General features: G+C 19.7%; 1 protein-coding gene and 1 long non-coding RNA gene across 3 annotated transcripts in view; both read right to left on the reverse strand.

The window, feature by feature from the left end:
• The window catches only part of LOC108001956 (hepatocyte nuclear factor 4-gamma), a 255,501-nt gene that overhangs the window by 173,543 nt on the left and 56,702 nt on the right, over nucleotides 1-25,256 (reverse strand). The window lies entirely within an intron of this gene.
• Nucleotides 19,391-23,445, reverse strand: LOC133666714 (uncharacterized). Its single transcript, XR_009831220.1, has 2 exons — nucleotides 20,876-23,445; nucleotides 19,391-20,703 (listed from the first exon to the last, which is right to left on the reverse strand). It is a non-coding gene; the product is annotated as an uncharacterized LOC133666714 (long non-coding RNA).

A 25,256-nucleotide genomic window follows, 5' to 3' on the forward strand; every position in this document is an offset into this window, starting at 1 on the left:
TATAAATGATAAAAATTGAAGTCACAACAATTTTTTTTATTTTCAAAGATTTCATGAAAGAAAAATTTATAAGTATTATCTTTTGTTTTCAGATAATTCAAGACAATTTTACTAATTAAAAAAAAATAAGATAATCTCTTATTGATAAGATATGACTATATGATAATCTAATATAATAAATAAAAGTTTTAATAAAAATTTGAAATTTTATTAAAGTTTTATTTTATTAAAGGAATATAAGGTTTAATATATACAATATTCTAAATGAAAATCTGCAATTATTTGCATTAATGATTCTTCACTGATTTTGATAAACTTGAAATATATTAAAATCGTGACATTTTGAATAACTTTCGTCTATATATGTTATCGCCAATTGGTTTTAAATTCAATTTTAATGGGAAAATATTTTTTAAACCGATTTTATGTTTGAATTAAATAGTATTGATAGTATCAAAAATTAAAAAATATTTATTATTGTATTTAGTAACATTCTCGTTTTAAATATCGATAGATAAAGTTTAATCAATCGAACGTAAATACAATAGGAGTAATAAATTACTGTAATAAATTAAAGTAACGAGTAATATTTTAAAATAATATCAATGAAATTCATTTAATGTCTTAATATTTTCCGGTATTTTCCATTAAACTCATCTTGTGCAAAGTACAAAAAAAAATGGTCATTAAGAAAATGGAAAAAAATTAATTTAGTAACATAAATAAGTTATTCAGATTTCAATTCTAATTTAGATTCAAAAACAGAAACAGAAAAAATAGCTGATGACCAAAATGGAAAATATAATAAAAATCGAATAAAAAAAACTTGCAAAAAAGAAAAAATATAGAAAAATAATAAATAATCAAAATTATAAAGAATAAGAAGAATAAACAGAATGGTTAAATTATCTACAACTAAATTTATCTAATATATATATAATATATAATAATATATATATAATATATAATAATATATATATAATATATAATAATATATATATATAATATATAATAGGAGATACTACAAAATCTTAATCAAGAAATAAAAGTTGAAATCATCAAATTTATTCCTAAGCCTTTCTCTATTTTTATTCAAATTGCAAATCATTGTTAAAACAATTTAAATAAATATAATTCCTTCTTGACAGACAGAAAGATAAATAAATTAAATTACAAATATTCTCTTCTAATATATACAGATCAAAACTTTCAGAAAAAAATATAGTGAATATATATCAACGAAAAACTGAAAAAATATTTAAAATTGTATTAAAAGGATTTTATCCAAAATTAAATGTAGAATATGTCAAATTCGATCTTCAAGAAAAAGAATACAAAAAATACAAAAATAACATTATTAATCCTATTAAAAATCTTCTACAATTCCGTTCTACAATTTATTATAATATATAAATTTATGTTATTACTAATAATATTATATTATTATTAATATTTATTCCTAATGCATTAAAAAAATATTAAATCTAAAATAAATAGAAATATATCGCAATATGCTAAATGTCAAGATCATAATCAAAAAAACTATTACAACAGATCTCCAATATATGCAGATTCACATCTTTTAAACAATTGCTCACTGATTAAAACGATGAAAAATATTATATAGTCCAACTATAAAAGAATCAGGCAAATATAAAGACTGTATTGCAAGAAAAGAATTGCAAAAAAAGGTATTTCTAACAATTAGAGCAAATCCTAGAAACAAATAATATTAAATAACAACAATACTAAAAATAAATGTATCAACAAAGCATCAAATTTAATATTTTATAATAATAATAACAAAACTTATGTCGAAATTATAAAACTAAAAATTACAAATCAAATATCACATCCAGATAAAAAAAAACAAATATGTAAATAACACGAAAAAAGACTTGAAAAATAAAAAAAAATTTTTTAAATTATAGACCTAAAAAAAAAAAATTTTAAATTATATATTATGTTCTCCAAGAAGAATGAGTATTATATCAAGAAAAAATTCAGATATTCTCAAATAAATTCATATCAAACAGAAAATATATAAACGACTATTATAAATGTTAAATTGAATACCTATAATATAAAGATCTTATTAGTTTACTATAATTTAATAAACGTGATAAAAGAAGAAAAATTATTTGAATCAATTAATACAAAATTTTGACATGCTTTCAATGTCATTGAAACGCAGTCATTGCGGATTTAGGACAAATAATTCTAATATATTATTTCGCCGTATAATTAAAAAACAATTAAACGTATTAAATTAAGGTTTATCAAATATCACAATCACTAACATTAATCTCGGGATTACAGAGAAAGAATTATTTGATTTATCTTCAGATTATACTCCTATAATCTTTTAACTTGATCAAAATATTGTAACAGATATATTAACGAAAAATATTGTGGATTGAACAAACTACAAAGAATTCATTAACAATAATCTGAATTTTATGAAATATCTGTAAAAGATGCACATCATAAAAACAACAGCAAAAAATTTAATTATTTATTAATTAAACTATTGCAAATAGCAATATATTTCAACAAAATAAAATAATAAAAAAAACAGTATGTATATTAATATCTATAAAAAAGAGAATTTATCTAATAAAAAAGATTATCTATTATCTAATAAAAAAGAGAAAATAATTGCAGTTATAGATGGCCGCATAAAACTTAATTAAATTTTCTTATCATCAAAATTAAAAAAAAAATTAAAAAAATAAATAATACTAACTTTACTAATTTTATCAAGAATTGGAATAATATATAGATATTCGCTGTGAAAGTGTATAAAAAGCTAGCAATTTCTATACTTCCAATATAAAAATATAAGACAGAAATTGTGGAAAAATTTATGAAAAATTCACAGAAATTATAGCAGATTATTTATAAAAAATTTTTATATATAACCAATTTACCAAATAATACTATTACTATTCCACAAAACTATAAAACAAAGAAAAACTATAAAACAAACTATAAAAAAGAGAAAATATATACTATTATAAAAAAATTAAAAAATAACAAGTTATGAAGAAAGCAAATTAAGTTTTAATAGCAAAATAATAGCAAAAATGTTAAAAAATCGAACAAAATTGCAAAAATTTTTATGAAAAAAATCCTAAATTGACTAAATCTTAAATCTAAATCCTAAATCTTTTTATATTTCTTTTATCAATTATTTTTAAGATATTAAAAAAAACTATTTATAAGAAATTAATCTGTGAAATCATTAATAATCATTATTCATTAGTTTTTAGAAAAAATTATAATATAATAGAGTAAATATTATACGTAGGATTAATGAAAAAGATAATTATCATGAAAAAAGACAAATATATAGTGATCTTTTTAGACATGGAAAATGCATTCTATTAAGTTTGACAAGAAAGATAAATAAAGTTATTAATAAATAAAATTCTTCTAATTTTTAACAACAAACACATACATAGTTATTTATTCATTCCGCTCCAATATATATTTTTATGTTAAAATCAACAATTGTTGTCTCGATGCTTAAAAAAATTCACGCAGGAATATCGTGAAAGAATGTTCTTTGCTGATTTGATCTGTAGTATATTCTTTATTTATTGTTGACATATAAACCAAATATCGAAATATATAGACGACATAATTATTTTCTCTATGTAAAAATCTATATTTATTTAAAATCTAATATCGTTTTAAAAAAATTGAAAATTGAAAAGAACAAAATTCAAATTCAAACAAAATGTTCAATATATCGCATTAAATTAAAAAACCAATTCTCAAAATTAGCTTTCAAAATTTAGAAATTTCCTAAACGGAATCTGTTAAATATTTTATCTAGATAATAGATTAAGTTGGAAAAAATATATAAAAAAAATTAAATTGTAAAAAATAAAAAAATAAAAAAAATCAAAAGATAGATGATAAAAATGTACAGACAAGAAATTCAAAAATTCAAGAAATTATAACAAGAAATTCAAAATTGATTATAAACAACAAACTTATAAAACTATATTAAAATCAATTTACACAGATTATAAATATGGAACATAATGAAAAAATTAAATATAAAAAAAATAGAAAATTCACAATCTATTATTATATTATTCTAAAATTAATTGTAAAAAGCTTCATAATTTGTGAGAAATGATATTAAAAAAATCTTAGAAATTTTTATAATAGCAGATGATTAAATAAAAAAAAATTATGTCTATTAAACTTTATATAAAAATCTTTTGCAATATATATATATTTATAAATCTTCACTATATAGATTTATATCATATTTACATAGTTCGATTCTCACATTGAGAAAAAAAAGATTCTAAACACTAAGTTGTTAAAAAAATTATAATAATTAATTGTATTTACATATATGAATTAATTAAATCGTTAACCAACAATTAACTGATAATAGATTGCGATTAGAACATTATTCGACAATATTTAAAAAATGTAATTTAAATGTAATATTCTTGTATTAAAATTGTATTTCCGATTTAGATTTAAAATAAAAATTCAACAACTTGTAATTAACTAACCAAAACTGATTTAACCAGAATATATGTAAATATAGTATAAATTTAAAAAATATTTTGTCCGTACAAACTTAATTTAATTTTTTCAAGTATATTATAATAAAAAAAATTATGAAATTTTTTTCGTAACAAAACCAAATCACCTTGGAACATATAAATAGGACCATATATATACATTTCATGAGATCTATTTTAAGTAATTCTAAGATAAATTCGAAAAATATATTACATAATATTTTTATTGATTCAATAATAAGATTACAAAAAAAATTTTATTATAATGTTTGTTCAATTGCAAACAATTGTATTCTTTTTATAACAGAATATAACATTCTATTTTTCTTTTTTTTGCATTATTAAAGCGAATGGATCCATAATTCTATATGCTGGAGTAATTCTATCTTTTAAATTTTCAATATTATTATATTGGCGTACGATATACAATGTTGTTTAAATATCGTAAAAAAAAAATCTATTGGAGACAATTTTAGCGAACATGCAAATCATCGTGCTACAATAATTATGCGAATGTATTGTATTAAAATAATTTTTAACATTTTCTCGAAATATATATTTTCTCGAACCATCCATCTTATTGATAATAATTGAAATAAAAAATTTTCTTTTTTATATTATTTGAAATATTTTAGATTAATTAGAGAAATATTTTATATAAAAAAATGTAAAGATTTTTCTTTAAAAATATAAACTAATAAGTCGATTATAAAATATTAAACATTAAGTTATTTATTAAATAAAAAAAATAAAAAATATTAAAATATAACAAATGAGAAATAATATTAAAAAATTATGAAAATAAATTTATTTATCTATTTTTATTTGATTTTACAATGCCAAATGAAAAATAAATTTTCTTGTGATTCTCTTAAGAATCCTTATTATATCTATTGAATATATCATTTATTAGAATGTAAATTTGGCTTCATCGATTCTTATAATTTTATTTAAAATGTTTAATTCTTCTTCATATTTGCAAACGAACTATGCTATAAACTTTAACTAAGTTTTACATTTGTGGCGTGTAAATTTTATGCTAAGCAAATTTAATATAATAATATTTATCTTTTTTTTTAGATCCAATATATACAATATGTTGTATGAATTCGCATGAAAATATGCATGAAAGTGTAATATTATTATTATCAACAGTATGATTATGATTTGAATATTTCACTTCAGGAAATTTTTACATTTATTATTTTAGATAAATATTTTTCCAATTATCATTTTCAGAAACTTTGTTCCAAATGGTTCCAAATCTAGAATTTTATAAAAATTTATTTCTGTACATTGCATTATATCAAATTTTGCAAATATATCAAATTTTTCAAAATTGGAATAATTATATGTTGTTGCAAAAAATTATTTTGTATAAAATACTTGAAAAATTATTCATTTGTAAAAATAATCAAAAGAAACTAATAAAGAATTCGCGATTACAATATTTCCATATTTTGTATTCAATAATCTGAATTGAATATAATATTGCCGTAGATATATTTACATTCTTTAATTATTAATAAATAAAAATATAATATAAAATATAGTAAATTAAATATATAAAATATTATTATTTCCACTATTATAAAAATATCATACGTATAATTCGAATTTGTTGACTAGAATCTTATGAAACATTTTATTATATATAACACACTTAAATTCATGTTTAAAATTTTCTTTTTTTCAAATATGTATAAAGAATTTGAATCTATTAATATTTAAATCTATTTATATTAATATTCTAATACTTATATTAATATTTCTAACATTAATTTTGACAAATATTGTCTACTTTGAGTACTTATTTTATAAGAGCATTGATAAAAAATTAATATATATAGTTAAACTTTGAATATTAAAGTTAGATTATACTGAATTTGAATTGCAGAGATAAAATAGTGACAAATAATTAGAGTATTATATTTTGATTTGTAAAGATTTTTACAGAATGGAAATAAATATAAAGTAATATAAAGATTTTCGAATCATAGACTTTCAAATTACAGAAATTCCATTACATTATCAATATAACACCTTTCATTTTTGCTAAAAGATATGTAAATAGATATATCTCATATTTCGTTTCTATGTAATATTTTAATGAAAATATTAAATTTTTTACGAATTTTTGATTAACTTTCATAATAATCTTTAACTTTACAAATTACATTTTTTTTTATTTTTCATCATAGTATTCTTATAAGTGCATTAACATTCTAATTTGCATTCATTCAATTATTTCATTCATATATATTTATTTTAACTATTTTTAATAATCTTAAAAATTTATATATTTTGTAAAAATTAAATGAATGATATATTGTATTTTTTATTACATCTTGAATAAATTGATATAAACTTCTGATTTCTTAAAATGTATATATTCATGTTACAAAAAAATTTAATGATTTATATAATTTTCCACAATTTTTATTACTTTAATTAATTCATTATTAACAAGATATTTGGAAACATCTAAATGTTTTCGTTATTTATAATTTCATAAAAAATCTTTGAGATGAAAAATAAGATGACATACCTAATAGTAGGATTTTTCAAGGTTGACAATTGTTGTTTGGAATCCTATATTTTATTTTTTCTTTAATAATTTTTTAAAACAAAAAGAAACAAATTCAACGACATTATAAATCATATCATTTCAATCATTTAAACACAAGAAATTTATATTATATTCTAATGACACATTCTGAAGTTATATGTTATATTCAAAATAATAGTTATTTGCATTAATAAAGTAATTAAAACTTACACTTTATAGAAAGGATATTTATAGGTGTTGCGATTTTTCTTTATCGAGAAAATTTTCATTTCTGAATTTTTTAATAGATATATTATAAAATATAAAATATATATAATATAAAACATTTGTTTTTTATATAACGAGTGTTCTTAAATTTTTTAATTCACTATTCTAGAATGACAAAAACAATTTTTTAATATATATCAAATTCTGGACTTTAAAATTTTGTAAAAAATTAACCTTGAGAAAAAAATTCTACTGTTAGTTCTCTACTATTCCACTATTCTCTAAAATTCTACTATTAATATTCTCTTTAAATAATGTAATTATTTATTTATTAAAATAATGTTTATTTAAATGGTTTATCTTGAATATACATTTTATGACAAAACTATAACTATAACTTACTTTTCAAAGTAATACAATGTATTTAGATATTAGATATTAGATGTATTAGATATAAGCTATTCCTTTATATTATTTTTAATAACATAAAAAAAGATTAATCGTTTACATTTTTTTTATAAATTTTTTTCAAAATGTGTTTATGTGAAAAATGGACGGAACAAAATTATAAGATATTGATGAAATATATTTATGAAATTTTGTAATTTTAGAAAGGAATGATTTCTCAGAAATTGTAATATGCTGAATTTAAATCCATAAATTGCTTATTACTTTAGATTTAGGATAAAAGATAAGATAAATGAATAAAAAATATTTTTGCGAATTTTAATTTATTTAAAAAACTTTTCCAATTCATTTTTTTCCAATATTTTTATAAATCATATATACTATTTTTTTTATCAAATTTTTTATCAAATTTGATTCATCATCATCAGGATCCTTTTTTATAAACATATATTGTTTTGCTCTTTCATTTTTATAAATTCATACATTTATGAATTTATTGAAAATTATTATATCTTTCGATGCTCGAAAAATTATAAGTTAATCTTTTATTAAAAAAATATAAATTCAAATTTTTGAAAAATTATTTTTTCGTTGGCAAAGGTTAAGAATGGAATAATTTCAAAACAATATATTTTGACAAAAAAATTTTTATAATAATAAATCAAGTTTGATAAAGAAAAATATTTTATATAATAGTATATAAAAATATTATAAATAGTAGAAAATATTATATATAGTACTTCACAAAAACATTAGAAAAAAATTAACTTATTTACGAAAATTTTATAAATAAACTAAAAATCTACATTTGTATCTGTTTTTTTAACTCTTAAATCTAAAGCGATAAGCAATTTTTATCAGATCGAAAGATTTAGCACAAAAAACAAATAAGAAAACATTTCATTTTGAAATAATAAAATTTCATAGATATATTTTATCAAATTTATCTTATAGTTTTATCCTATAATTTTGAAAAAAATTTATTTAAAAAAATGTAAAATACGATTAATCTTTTTCTATACTATTAATTTTAACTTTGTACAAATATTAAAAATTTATTACATAGTTTGATAGGAAAGATTATTTTTATTATTTTTTTAATGTTTTCTGAAGATTTTTATGTCATATTTTTATATATGCTCACTCAGAACTTATTTCAAAAGTATATGGCAAATATTTTTTTAAATGATTAATTATATATTTTTTTTAATTTATATAACAACATAAATAATTGAAATCAAAATTTATTTATGTTATAATTGCTAAATCTATAATATAAATTCAAACAAAAATAAAATATTTTATAAATATAAGATGTCAAGTTCGTAAAATAAATTTGCTAAATATTTATTTTAGAAATTTTATTTAATTTTGTATATAAAAATTAAAGTATAAAAATTAATTAAAAAATTATCAATAATCAAATTTAAATTCTAATTTTAATAAGATGATAATTGAGATTTATAGTGATTTATTTATAATAATTGAAATTTTGATAAATTATATACTGTAACATATAGTATATATTTGTATTTGTAATTTAAATAGAATATAAATATAAATATATTTTCTAGGACAATAGTTTTGTTTTATAATAAAAATATGAAACATAATAAAAATTTATTTATTTACAAATAATCAGTTGAACTACTATTTAAATAATAATAATAATTTCGTATTAATAGTTTCTTTTCAGTAAATTTATATGTTATATGTATATTTATTTATATAAAAGTAAAGTATATTTACTTATATAAAAATCCTAAAAATATAGAAACATTATAAAATAAAATGTGTGTAATGAAAGATTCCTGAAAAAATTTCAAATAACATTTTTCCTTTGCAAAAATATTTTCTTTTCGTAACAATTTTGTTAACGAATTATTAACAAAAAATATTTACTCACATAGTCGAGTCACAATTATGGCATTGTCTATATGTTGCTAAACACAAATAAGTTTAATTATAATACAATATATGCTGGAAAAAATGTATTAAATATTATAATTTATTATTTGAATATTATTTGAATAATATTCGATATAATTTTTTATCGATAAAAAAATAGTTATTATAATTTATAAATAATATTTAATATTGTTAGATTTAATATTCTTCAATTAATAAATTTCTTCAATTAATAATATTTTCACATTTTTGGGATATATTAAATAGTATTTCATTTATAGTATATTTATTTATATTGTATAATATTTCATATTATCTACTTCATTACATTAGAATATACACAATATATTCAATAATTTTTACTAATATACAAGATATTTCAAACTAGTAATAAAAAAAAAACTTTGAAAGATAGTCTAGAAGATCATTGTAAAATAAAATTTCTTATAAATATTTTTAGTATCTACGTATACATATACATATTTTTGTATGCATATATTTATAATGATTTAAAATTCATCTACTATATAATGAACGAGTTTAGTGTCAAGTAATTTTCAAAAAAATAAAAGATAAAATTAGTCACTATTAGATTCTTATGTGTAAAACTTCAATGGTTGATATCTTTGTTAATATTCTCTATTGACCTATTTATGCTTATACATATTTCGTAATCAATACTATGACATACTATTAGAAAACGCTAAAAGCGTTACAAATCTTTTCAAAGTCTTTTTCATCTTGAACAAGACTTTTTACTGAAGTGAATTCATTAATATTTGAATAAGAGTTGGATGAATTTGAATAATAAATACGAATAACTACGTATGTATATACTTATATGAAAATGAGCGTAGTTATATACGTAGTTATATATAATAAGTTGCAGCACATATTGAGATATTGACTTTTTTATTACAAATAGTTTAATTAATTATTAAATAATTAATAATAAAAATAAAACAAATTGATACATAATGGATTATTTCATTAATCTAAATGAAACAATTTTTCATGTTATTTATAATGTGTTTATTCTTATAAAATTAAAATTATTCCAATCCTTATAATTAAATACCAATAATTGATTATAAATAATAATATTGATTATAAATAAATAAATGATTATAAATTAATCATTTTGAAATATGTATTTGGAAAATTTTTAGAGGAATGGAACAGGGTAATAATATTATCAAAAAAAATTATTACTCGAAAAAAATTTATATTTTATATATATATTATTTTCATTATTCTTATTCAAATAATATTGCAATTAACATAATAAAATTCATGAAAATAAACTAATTCTCATAAAAGTTGGAAGTCACCGAATAGTAATCACGAAAATTTGAATTAACTGTCACGCATTATTGAAGAGACATAAGCGAAAGTGCATTTATATAATAATCATTGTAAAGAAAATTGTAAAAAGAATAAATAAATGTGAAGTAACTTTAATGCTCCGAAATTTGTATAACAAATTTATTTAAATAATAATATGTTTAAAAAAATTTATATTTTATATAATAAATAATTTATAATAAATTATTTTATTATCTATTTTTTTATTTCATTTTTATTAGCTATTTGTTATTTGATTTATATAGGAATTATTTTTAATAGAAAAACAAAGATGTTTTGTATTTTGATAATATATAAAATAACTTCTATTTCATGATTAAAACTTATATTTTAAAATCATAAATTTCTAAAATGCATTATTGACAGTGATTAACTTTATTATAATATTCATATTCTACAATATAAGATTAATCATTAAAATAAATTTTTATTCAAATAATTATTAAAATAAAAATTTTTATTTTATTTTTAATTTCCCTAAATAATAATAATTTAATAATCATAATTTAAATAATCATAATTTATTTAAATAATTCATTCAAAAGATAAATTATTTTAGTATTTGTTATTCTTATTTGTTATTCTTTATATACCATTCTATTAAATATCTATAAGATTCTATTAAATATCTATAAGTTCTATTAAATATCTATAAATCTATAAAGTTCTGTTATTTTATTTTTTATATATAATTAGATATTTTTTGATTTTATTAAAAGAATATATAAATGTTTTGAAATAATTTTTTTAAATAATATTTTTGTTTTCTAAAATTATTTTTTTATATTAACATATATATTTTTATATTAACATCTTTACATTTATATTTTTTAATTTGATAATGAGATAAAATCTATGTTTAATTTATGGGACTATTATTTATTAATTATTTTAAATATTAATTATTTGAAAATAATTTATTTCTCAAATAAAATATTAGGATTAATTATTATTTTTAATCATCTTTATTTCAAATGAATTTATTTTTTATTTTAACTAAGTTCTTATTTTATTTTCATTTTTTATAAAAAAATATACAATTCTTTTTTTAACACTATAATAAATACGTTATTAATAATAAAATTTATTCTCTTTTTATTTAATTTTTATTCAAGAATTATGTAAATATAAGATATAGGGGACTTTCCGATAATCTTGACATATGTTATTATGATATTTTGATGATTATTATTATGATTATTATTATTTACGATTATTATCATTATATTTTTCTATATAACTTTCAGATTTTAGCTTTTTAGTCGTTCATTATTTCTTAATAAGTTATTAAGGAAATAAAATCGATAACATTATATATTCAATTTTTTAATATTCATTTTTAATATGGAAATTGGAATGATTTAATTTTAATTGATTTATGTTAGATTACAATTATAATCGAAATATTAATTGTAATAATCAAATTTAAATTCATTTAATTTTAAGTTTAACATAATATGAAAGTACTATTTATACTATAGTACATATACATATAATTCAAGTCTAATCGAACACAAATTAAGACAAACTTAACTCAAATAAAGTATTTTTACCTAGTGCCGAATAACATTTGGCAAAATAAATATTTTCAGTACTATTTAAAATAATAAATAAATATTTCACATAGAACGTAGATTCTATTTAACTTAAATAAAATAATATTATAAATAAGATGTAAAATTTTAATAAATAAAATATTTTTTTTTATATTTTCTATTTTCTGAACTATAAAATAAAAAATTTTATTTTGATAATTTAGCATAAAATATTTTAATCTTATTTAAGATTTTATTATTTATATAACTAATCATTTTTTTATTTAAAATCTAATAATCTAAGAATTTCTACTATTGAGATAGCATAATAAAAAATATTTCTAAGAAAATTACATATATTTTTTTTTTTATATTTTAGAAAAAGGCATTACTTATAGGATGATGAGATCACAACGAAATATTATTTAATATTTGCTGTATTAATGTATTCTTTTCTTTTTGCACTTACTTTTTTTTTAAAAAAGTAAGTTTTTAAAAAACATTAAAAATTTAATATCAATTAAATTTAATATAAATTATATATATACTCAAATAAAATATTTCATTTTTAAAATTATATATGTATTTTAAAATAAATAGAATTACTTAAAATAAGTAGAATTAAGTAGAATTTAAAATATCCATCTATATTTTTATTTTAGTTATTCTAATGTATACAACAAATTTATAGTTTTGAAAGAAATTAAAGTAGAATAATATAATAAATGTAAATAAATACAATGTATATCATATATTGAATCTCTAAATACATATTTAGTATCGAAAAGATATATTCTATTTTTAAAAAAATCTATTTATTTTGTTAATATATGAATAAATATATGAATAAAAATATATAAGAATGCAATTCATATCTTGTCTATTTTGTATGTGAATTGGATGTCACGGTTACTGTTTCATTTTTGCTTTGCTTTTTTCTTTTCTTTTTTTTTTTTTTTGAATTGTCGCGCTTTGCCGTGCAACACATAAAAGTATCGATATGATTTACATTGTATAAGACAATTTATGCTTATTTTTTTTTATTAAATATCTTTACTACATATTCTTTACTATTAAATCATTTCTCAATCTAATATTAATGAAATATTCTGATAATCAGAAAAAACATTTTGATAATATATAATCTTTAACATAATGTAAACTAATGTTAGATTTATAATATATATAATATAAATATATGTTATATATATATATCTCTTCTTTTATTTTCCTCATACTTAATATTTTTTTATTCTTATTTATACTATCATAAAGTTATATTAACATTATTTTTATTAATTTATTTTTGTTTATAATATAACTTTATTTTTTGTGAATAAATTTATATGTTAATTATGAATCATCATTATATAAATTATCATTATATAAATAATTATCATATATTGAATCTCTAAAATTTGTTAATGAAATTTTATGTTTTATACAAAGTATAGATTGTAATTTTCAGTAAATATAATTTTAGAAAAATTATTTTCGAAGAAGTAACTTTTATAAGAAGTAACTACTAAAATAACTATTTATGTTGTTTCTATAACATATATATATATGTATTATATTCATATTTGGTATCATTTTACATAAGAAATATTATTATTTTATTTTTTTTTATTTCATTGATGAATCATAGCACGTTTGTGTATATTTACGGATATTTATATGACGCACAGATTTTTCCATAGTGCTAATATATTTTTGATATATTTTTAAATCTAAAATAGTATAGAGAAATATTAGTTGAGTTTTTATTAAGTTATTTATTAAATTATAAACAATTTAAATTGTATTAGATAATAGTGACAAAAATAGATCTATAATAGACATATATGTAGAAAATCACTCTATCTTGGTCTCACTTTAAATATAATTTATTAAATATAATTTAATATATTATTATATACATAATTACATATAATTTATTAAATAAATCTCAATTTTTGTCTACGAATTTTTATGCTTATCTTAGCATTTAGAAATATGATCATCCAAAAATTTCCCACGAATATGTTAGTATTCTATTTTTGAATTTATTTATACGAAACTTGTTTCGAAGTATGTTTCGTAATCAAGAATGTCATCTTATTCTACTGTAAAATTCAGAATGTTATGAATTGCTATCCAGATATTAAAATACGGAAATAAGAAAAAATCGTATTGATAAAGTTTCATATGTAGCAAAGTATATATATATATATATAAATTATAATTTTTATTAATGTGTACGTATATGTACATATCTATAGTTTTTATTAATAACAATAAAATGTTGTGAAAATTTATTTATCATAAAAGTTTTTAATTAAAAATATTATTAATTAAAAAAAAGAATAAAAATGTTTTTTCTTTTAAATTGTTGCGATTAAATTTCATAATATTATAAATAATATTATAATTTTATAATATTATAATATTATTATAAATTAAGATAGTTTAAAATACTTTTTTTATTACAAATTAATATAAATTCAATTTCGTTTATTTAATTAAAAAATCAATTTTTTTCAAATTGATAAATAAAATCATCTAATAAATAAATCACCTAATAAATAAAATCGAAAAAATGATAATCCTATTATTTATAAAATTATTTGAAATTATGAATTAATAATGAATTAAATTCATTAAAATTTGAATAGTTTTTAAATTTATAACCTATTTTCATTTAAATTTTTCTATCACTTACAAATATTTGATTTCATATCAATTAATAAAAATAAAATATATATAGTAAAAAAAAATATAAAAGATACCACAAATATAAAAAAATAATCAGAAAAAAAAATAAAATAAAAATAAAAATAAAAACTTTATTTTTTAAATTTTTATCTTATAAATAATTATAAATAATTTAATATTATTTTATAAATAATTTAAAATAATTGATTCAATGTACCGAATGCTACTTCGAACTTCTATTCTGTAATACGAATTTATTTTTCTATATATAATAAGACTATATAGTGAGAATTATTTTCAGTTTCATTATTTTATTTATACTATATTACTTTCGTAATATATCTCGGCAAGCATTATCGTGTAGGAGATACTATATACATGAGAATTATATAAGCAAATTATGTACAGGAAAATATATTCAACTTATATATTTATTTTAGAGATCATAGAAATCTTCTACAAATAATTGATTTGATCCTATTCATTAAGTAATGAATTTTATTTTTATTAAGTAACAATAATAATTATTTACAAAAGGATACATTAATTTCGATGACTTTCTGGATATCTCAATTTTACTTTGTATACATTATGATCATTCAGTAGTATCACTCAATATATTTATAAAAAACTTTTGATAAACTTATATTTATAATGAATATCATAACTACTTATAATAGATATGTTATTACTTGAATTTGGATATTTAATATATATTCTTTCCAAATAATATATCAACAATTTGCGAAATGCATATATTGCAATAGATAATAAATAATAAAAAATTTAATAAAATTATTAAAAATTATTAAATATTAAGAAATTTAATCTTAACGAAATTATATGAATTTTTAAATATATATAATAATTATAATAAATTGATACAATTTTTAATGAAAAAAATAATTCATATTACGATGAATTATAAAAATTATAATAAACCAATGAAATCTAAACTAATTTATAAATCTTTAATTCTTTTATTATTATTATTTAATTATATTATTTAATTATATATTATTTATTATATATTATTAATTATATATTATATATTATTTAATTATATATTATTTATTATATATTATTTAATTTATTATTTTTATTTATTTTTTTATTATATTATTATCTTTAATTTTTATATTTTTTATTTATATATATTTAAGTTAGATTATAATGTTTTTACCATTAGATAATCACTGAAAGTTAATTTAATTAACTTAGCTAAATTAAATTAAAATTCTTTAATTTTTCTTTTTTATTATATAAGTTATAAGAAACTATAGTTGTTATTAAATAATAAATCAATAAAATATAATCTAACCTAAATCTATTAATTTTTTTTCTTTATTGTTTAGATTAGATTGTATAGAAATATAATCACTATTAGATGATTATTTATATCATTAATGCTATAATCAATTTATTTATAAAATAAATTCAAGACAAGTTTTTTGTAAATTATCTCGAAAATTAAAACCAAGAGTAATAAACATGTCTAAAAAAAAATTCAGAAGGATGATTCTGACAGCATATTTTAAAATCATTAAAATCAGCGAATAATTATCTTAAAAATACATATATATAAGTCTCAAAAGATGTAGAAACATCCATTAATTGGAAGATTCTAATATAATTTGAAATAATTTAATATAATTTTTTGCAAAATTTTGTAAAAACTTTCATTACAACTTTCTTAACGAATTATTAATAAAAATCATTGACCAATCATGGAATGCGTAGCTTAATCGAACTACGATAGCATTGGCTATGTGTCGCCGACCAAAATAAATAAATTATTATTGTAAACAATAATATATATTGAAGAAAGTCATATATTGAACAAAGTCGTCTATTTCAATATAATAAATATTTTTTATCGATAAAAAATTATATCGAATTATATCATTGAATAATGAATAAACTATAATATTCAACATACTTTCTTTAACATTTTGATTAGATTTATTCGTACTTCGTCGAAAACATATACCGTTGTGACTTGACTAAACTACGTATACTTGGCCACTGCTTTTTGTTAATAACTCCTTAACAAAGTCATAACGAAAATTTTTGCAAAAAAATTATTTCAGAAATTTCTAGTTAAGGGATATTTTTATATTTTGGGACACTTTATATATTTTTATTATATTATTATTTTTATTTATAACTTTATATATTATATATATATCTCTATAATATAATATATATATATATATTATATATAGATTATAGATATATATATATATTATATTATATTATCTAATATGCATTGTATTTAATATGTTTGACATACTATTATACTAATAATTAAAAAAATAATAAAATGAAATAATAAATACTAAATTGATAGGAAAATGGTATCATTTTTGATTCTAGTATGTAAGATAACAATATCAAACATTTTATTCACAATTTATGATTAAAATTATATATAAAATATAAATTCTTATATAATAAATTTTATAAATTAAGATGATATTTTATATTCATAAAATATTTTATTTTTATTTGAGTTAAAAATCAATGTAAGTAAAAAAGTAAATAAATATAATACAATTTTTATGCATTTAAATTATATATGTGAATTATATATATGAATTACATATGTGAAAAAAAGAAGTCATAAATATAACTTTTCTTAAAAACATTAATGATATATTTGACAAAAATATTGAACTGCAATACAATCTAAATTTGAATGCTATCAATATACATAATGTCCTAAAAATGTAGGAATATTCATAACATTTTTAACTGAAGATTCTTGAAATTTTAATTTTCAACATTTTCTTTGAGAATTACATATATATAGAATTTTTTAAATAATTTTTCTTAATTTTTTAAATTGTTATTAAATAAAGAATTAAATAAAGAATATTTGTTATTAAATAAAGAATATCAAGAAAGACAATGAAGTTTGATGAATTCTGGATATATGTGAACAAATTTTGTTTCTAATTTGTCATTAAATATGAATATAAATTTACATTCAAAAGTAATACAATTAAAATGCAATCATTGAAAAATTAAGGAATCATGATTCATAATAATTCAACGATTTTTTTCTTAAATTATGTTAAAATTTTAATTTTTAAATTAATTATATTATATTTATAATCAATTTTTTGTAATTAGATAAATTATAAATAGCGCTTTTTTGATAAATCAGCAGTAAATTATATTTTAATCTTCTTATGACAAAATACTGTGAGTAAGGTTTTTGTTAATATCCAAAAATTTTTTAAATGCTCAACAATAGCTGTTCATATACGCAATAATAGTATTGTACTGATTTGGTGAATATAAGTTAATGACTGTTGAATATCTTTCGATTAGTACATTTCTTAGTTATGGACTGTATATAAGTTTCTTATACAGAGCATTTGTCTATTAGAGAACAAGTTTCTCAATTCGCAGTAGATAATCATATGAGACAGTCAAAGCACAACACAAATGTTCACAAATTATCTAATTATCGGCAGTCAGATGTGATTACTATGATTCCATTTATAAGTAATGCTCGTGCCCTCAGAAAAATCCCTTCCTTAGGAGGGATACAGTTTCTCGGCGAGACGCACCAATAATATCGCGAGCAATGCCGATTCACGACGCTATCCTAGGAAAAATTGAGGAAAATTTTTTGTTTCAGTAATAATAAAAATATATATAAAGATCTCAAGACAAACAGAACAGTCTATTTTATAAATTATTATATATAATTCTCTCTTATAAATTTCCTTGAACAAAGAATGATGCTAGTTGTTGTCAAATCAATCGCATCTAGAATGTTACTTTTAGGATTGGTCCAGCCAGATTAAATTATATCAAAATATACAATTACAAGGGTCGACTTTCAAAAATGACAAATCACCCAACTAACATCATTCCTTATTCAGGTTAAATTTATTATAATTTAAGAGACCTGCGAGCTATAATAATAGAAAAGAAAGAATAGTAAATTTCTATGAGGAATTTCTTCAAATAAACTGTTTATAAATCTCGCGAGTAATAAATGCTCGCGAACATATTGCCATAATCTTAGACAGCTTGCGCTCAAAATTATAATAATCCATATAATAATCACAAATTTCTCTGTATAGTAAGTGTCAGTAATGATATTGTGAATAAAACTATTTAATCTAATTAATCTTGTTATATGGTAATTGACACGTATGATCAATTTACACAATATATTAAACTTAAAGTCTTTAAACAATTGAGACACAATAAACGGACATTGGAATAATGGAGAGAGTAGATGATTAATGCTCTCTCTCTCTCTCTCTCTCTCTCTCTCTCTCTCTCTCTCTCTCTCTCTCTCTCTCTCTCGTATCTTGCGAAGTATTTAAAAGAGATTGTTACTTCTCGATAATGATGGACATAATAAGAAAGACTGTCATTCAATTGCTGCAAATGTGTAGTAACCTGTAGAACAATGTGGCGAATATTATATTGAAACTCTGTCAAGACGCGAATATGCTAAATGACGACTTATAATAGTCTTCTTAAAGTCTTGTAAAATCCATAGTTTGTGGTAAACAGTTTGCGGTAAACAATGTCATATTTCGAACTATTTTAGCCTAAGCCTCATCTTGATCCAATGCTCTATTTACTTAAAAAACTTTAAAAAAGAAGGAGAAATGATAGAAAAAAAAAAAGGAGAAGGAAAGCGTTTTGTCCTGGAGCCTGCCATAAGACTCATCAGTAAGGCTTATTAACAGGCTCTTACTTAATTGCCTTGAGAGATGGACCCGCACCAGGTAGAACGCCAATTCGTAATAATCAATGAACACCAAATGACATTCCTCATATAATGTTGGTTTCTTCATGATGCCACTCCATGACACTCCATAATCTTCCTTCCACAGCAGGAACTGAAGAGTTTTCTCATGGATTACGATCTTCGTGTCTATACTTATGGTAATTCTTATGACAGTAACGCATAATTCTTTGCTTCGCTGTTGAAGTAGTTTGGGATAATCATGCTACCAAACTTTTTCTCGTTACAATCGCATCATCTTGAATAAATGAAATTCATTCAAATGATTCTTCTTGATGTCAAAACAGATGAGAATAATTTAAGAATCTTCTATTAAGAAACGTTCAAGATACAATAGAATATGTTTTATAAAAACGAATAGAACGGATGATGAGAATTCATGCAAATCTTGAACTGTGCTAAAATGTAATGAAACTCATCGACGCTTGACAATAAAGACTGAATTATCAAATTTCTTGTGATCTTCCATAATCCCAAATATGGAACATATAATGAAATGAATTGTTTATTGATAATCATCCGTTGTAAAATTCATGTACTTAAAAATATAATCCTAAGGAGATTCTTAATTGTTTCGAGTTGAAACTTTGGAGTTATACAACCAAACATGTCCACGTCAATCCTTACCGTAAACTTGTTGCGTGCTTGTTCCATTGTGATAGATGATTCATCGAAATAAATTATCTGTAACAAAAAGAAATGCACAACCTTGGACCCTAGTGGCAGATAGTTAATCTTAGATTCTATGTAATTACATCGTATTTCTTTATATTATAACTTGAGCAATATTTCTATCCGCTAATATTCGATGTCATTTACAATTAATCATTTAGAAGTATATTTACTTTGAATTTACCATTAACTTAGAAATCCCCATCAAAATCGGTAATATTTTTAATATTGAAAGATTTTGTTGGAATATCTGTACTGAATGAAGTCAACTTTCGAGATATTGTCCGAGTCTTGGTAGTAATGCTTCTTTTTTAATCATTGATATGATAATCACGGATAGAAATCGCGTTTTATGATAATTTCCAATTTCAAAAATATGCTGATCATGTGATTCGATGTGACGTATTTCTGTATGATGGAAACATAATTCATATAACATCGAAAGTTTCGCGAATTTTCGTTCTTGGTAACGAAGTTGAATTTGTCCAGACGTATTCACGAATGAATAGTTGAGATGGAGTTGAAATGGTGTCGTATGCGACAATGATTAATTTAAACAGTTTTACAAACCATTTAGCATTTTTTTTTTCACAAGAAATTTTCTCTGCGTTGAAGAGATTAAAATGATTTTACAATGTACTGATACAGAGTATTTATGTCGATGTATAAAAAGACGTTAGATAGTTAAACATAAAGAAAAATCGACAGAAAGTCGTTTTGGATAATTGTTACATCAATCAATGACATTCTATTTCATGAAGCCTTCGGATACTACTCGCATCTTGGAATTGGTATTCGATACTTTGAGAACACGCGAATTGAATTCATCATTCACGGTAATTTTTAATGGCGATGATATTTCCGTTATATAACATAATGTGTTTTCTTGCAATGAGCTCGAAATTCTCTCGCAATGTGAACAGCTTTGCGGATTCTTGTTTTAGATTATGCGATGGAATTTCCTTTAATTCGCGCGAACTTATTGAAATCGTTAATAGCCATAATCGAGATTTCATGATGATCGATAGGAACGATATTTCATGTTCGATTCTATGACACGTAAGCTACGACGCGCGGAGTTGATTGATTCATCATATTTCGAATCTTCCGTTTCCTTTAACTGCATCAATTGAATAGCACTGAATTGTTTTTCTGACTGTTGAAGACCTATTCTCCACGCTCGTTACGAATACTCGAAGAAGAGACCAAAGTCATTTGAATCGATGTCAACGATTCGGCTATCGCAGAAGACATATTTACGAAAAATTGACAAGACGTTGAATATATCTTCACGCGTTGTATATGATCAATTTTATTCGTGAAATTTTATTCGTGAAAATTATATAATTTTATCATGTCGAAATACATATATTTCTCAAAATTTTTGCGGAAATAATTTTTGCGATGCATCTTCTCATCTGATGTTCATAATAAACAATTCTATGTAATCTTGAATTACCACGAATTTATTAATTAATGAAATATTTTGATTTAACCGCTTCTGAAGAAGACAGGCTTAGTGAATTTTCCATGCGTGACGCAAAAATTCTTTAATCGATTAGACTGGCCTGGACGCGACCACGCTCACCGATTAATCTCTGAATCTATCATATACACAACTTAACTTATATATAATGTTTAAGTCAAGAAATATAATGAACAATTCAATTCACCGGAAAAACCGAAATGATAATATCCGTTCTCGTTGATCTTGGAAATGATTGTCAAGTCTTTCGTTGATGAATCAAAAAATTACGCCATGTTAACGAGTAATTCAGTGAAGGTTATTATCGTTGATCGAAGTCTCAATAAATGCCGCTTGCAGCAAATAATCTCCATTGTGTGTTGATCATCAGGAAACGTGTTCGAATAAATAGTCAGATTTAATTTACACTGATAATTTTCTTCTTATGCATTTTAAATCCACAATATTCGGCAAACATAAATAGAATTGAAGACAGGTATCGCTTAATCACTCTTCGTTGTCTGGAACCTGGCCATTTGCAGGAGTCTAATGTCCGTTGAATGTTATCCTTCAGAAAAGATTCAGAAGTAATTCTCTTTCTGGTAGAATGTATGCTTGCCCAATCTCAATAGTAATTGGTTTTTTCACACTTGTATTTGCTTAAATCTACCAAGGATCCGGTTCAAAGGACCAATGTTCGCACCCGCAATAATAGTATTGTATTGATTTAGTGGATATAAACTAATCATTATCGAATGCCCTTCGATTAATCGTAACAAGTATACTTCTTGTATTACAATTGTAAATTGTATATAAGTTAAGAATGCTTATCTATTAGAGAGTAGGATCTCTCACAATGTCGCAGCAGATAATCGTATCCGATAGTCAGAGCACGATGTGTTTATAAACTAATTGTTATCATATCTAAAGATTACAAAATAATCACTATGAGATTCTATTTTCAAGTAACGCCCTCAGAAAAATCCCTTCCTGGTTCAATTAGGAAGAACATAGTTTCTCGGGACACTCCAATAATATCACGAGCCCAATTTGCGACAATACCCAATTTCCTTTTTTGGATAGTGATTTGTATATAAAAATCTCAAGATAAACAGAAATAGAATAACGTATCTTTCTTATAAATTTCCTTAAATAAAGAATGGTCTTAATTATCATCGAATCAACTATGTTTGGAATATGTTTTTTAGAATCGGTCCAACCAGACTGGATAATGTTTATATTTTCATAAGGATCTAAACTTTCAAAAACGACAGACTATTCAGTTAACATCATCCCTTATTCAGGTTTAATTTATTATAATTTAAGAGTGTGAACTAAGAAAAGAATTTCTATGAGGAATTTTTCCGAATAAGCTATTTACAAATCTCGAGAGCAATAATTTCTCGCGAACAGCTACTAATTCAAAATTATACTTATTATAGATTTTATAAACTTTTTATTATAGATCATGAGAATAAATGACAATATATTATAGAAATGATAAAGAAAACTTATAATCATATTATTTTAAAATATAAAAAGAATACTTTAAAGAAAAGAATACTTTAGAAAATTTGTAATCACAAATTGGAGAAGAAGAAAGTTTCTTAAGAAGATAAATTGGAAAGGATTGACTTCAGAACTTTAATATATAGAAAACTAGAATAATTAAAACAAAAAATATAATAAATTGACATCAAAAAAGAATTTTAATACATTTTTAATAAATATATCGAAAACTTTATTCAGCATATAAAAATATATGAAATTAAATAAAATCAATTTAAAAAAAATTTTTATTTAATTTCTAATCTAAAAAAATTAATATTTTATATATATAATATTAATTCAAAAATCAGTTCATATAGATTCTGATACAATAGAAATGTTAGTAAATAATATAATAATATAAAATAAAATAAAAAAAAAATTAATTTGGATTTTAACTTTGATCATTTTTCATTTTCAAAACGAAAAATTTAGAATATACAATCTATTCGAATATCTGTCACTATCGATGCAAAATAATATCTTGAATAAAAATTTAATAGTTTCAAAAAATATAAAATTTGATATAATTAATTTCTTTTATAAATGTATGAGAAAATATGAAAGAAAATTTCCTTTTTTTGATAATGAAAATATAAAATGAAATTTTATATTTTCTATTACACTATTTTGTATAAAAAATATTAAAGTTTTTATAATATAAAACTATTAATTTACAAAATATCATATATTATATAAAATCATATTAAAATCATATATTTTTAAAGTCGATATTCAAATGTATATCCTTTAGCCTAAATACATAGATTTACATTATTTCTAAATAATCTATTCTTTCTAGTATTTTTGTATATTTATTAACTAAATCTTTGATAATTAAATTTAAGAAAAAAATATAAATTCTTATAAAATCCAATCTATAATAATTTATTCTTGTTTTGTTTATATTCTATTTTTAATTAGATCATTACACACTATTAAGATGTTTATGTTTAGAATCATAACATGATTATATTTTTTAAAAAAATAATCTATTTTTAAAGTCAATTCCTTTATCATTTATGCTATCGAGTTCTTAATCATTTTTTCATGTAGCAAATTATTTTTGAATAACAAATTAATTATAATTTCTATGGCATTGAACAAGACAAATAAAGAAAATAAAAAATACAAAATAAAAGAAAAGATAATAGATTAATCTTATCTTCATTAAGATGTTATCGAATTAAGATTGAAAAGTTATACGTTATGCGTTTTTACATTTAAATTCTATAATTGGTTTTTTTAATTTATTTAATTTGGAACTAAAATTTTTTATTTATATTTTATATTTTATAAATTTGAACATGCATAATAAAATAATAATCTTAATTATCGATTCAATTCAATGATTTATCTGCAAAATTTATTGCAAAACTTTTTTTTTTGCATTTTCAAAGACTTTTAAAAATTATATAATGTTATGTTTTAAATTCTTATTTAATTAAAAATTACATAATGTTATGTTTTAAATTCTTGTTGAATTGAAAATTATATAATATTATGTTGAATTCTTATCCAATTGAAAATTAATTATTTCTTATTCATTTTT

The sequence above is a fragment of the Apis cerana genome, linkage group LG9 (assembly GCF_029169275.1).
Source record: "Apis cerana isolate GH-2021 linkage group LG9, AcerK_1.0, whole genome shotgun sequence".
Classification (NCBI taxonomy): Eukaryota; Metazoa; Arthropoda; class Insecta; order Hymenoptera; family Apidae; genus Apis; species Apis cerana.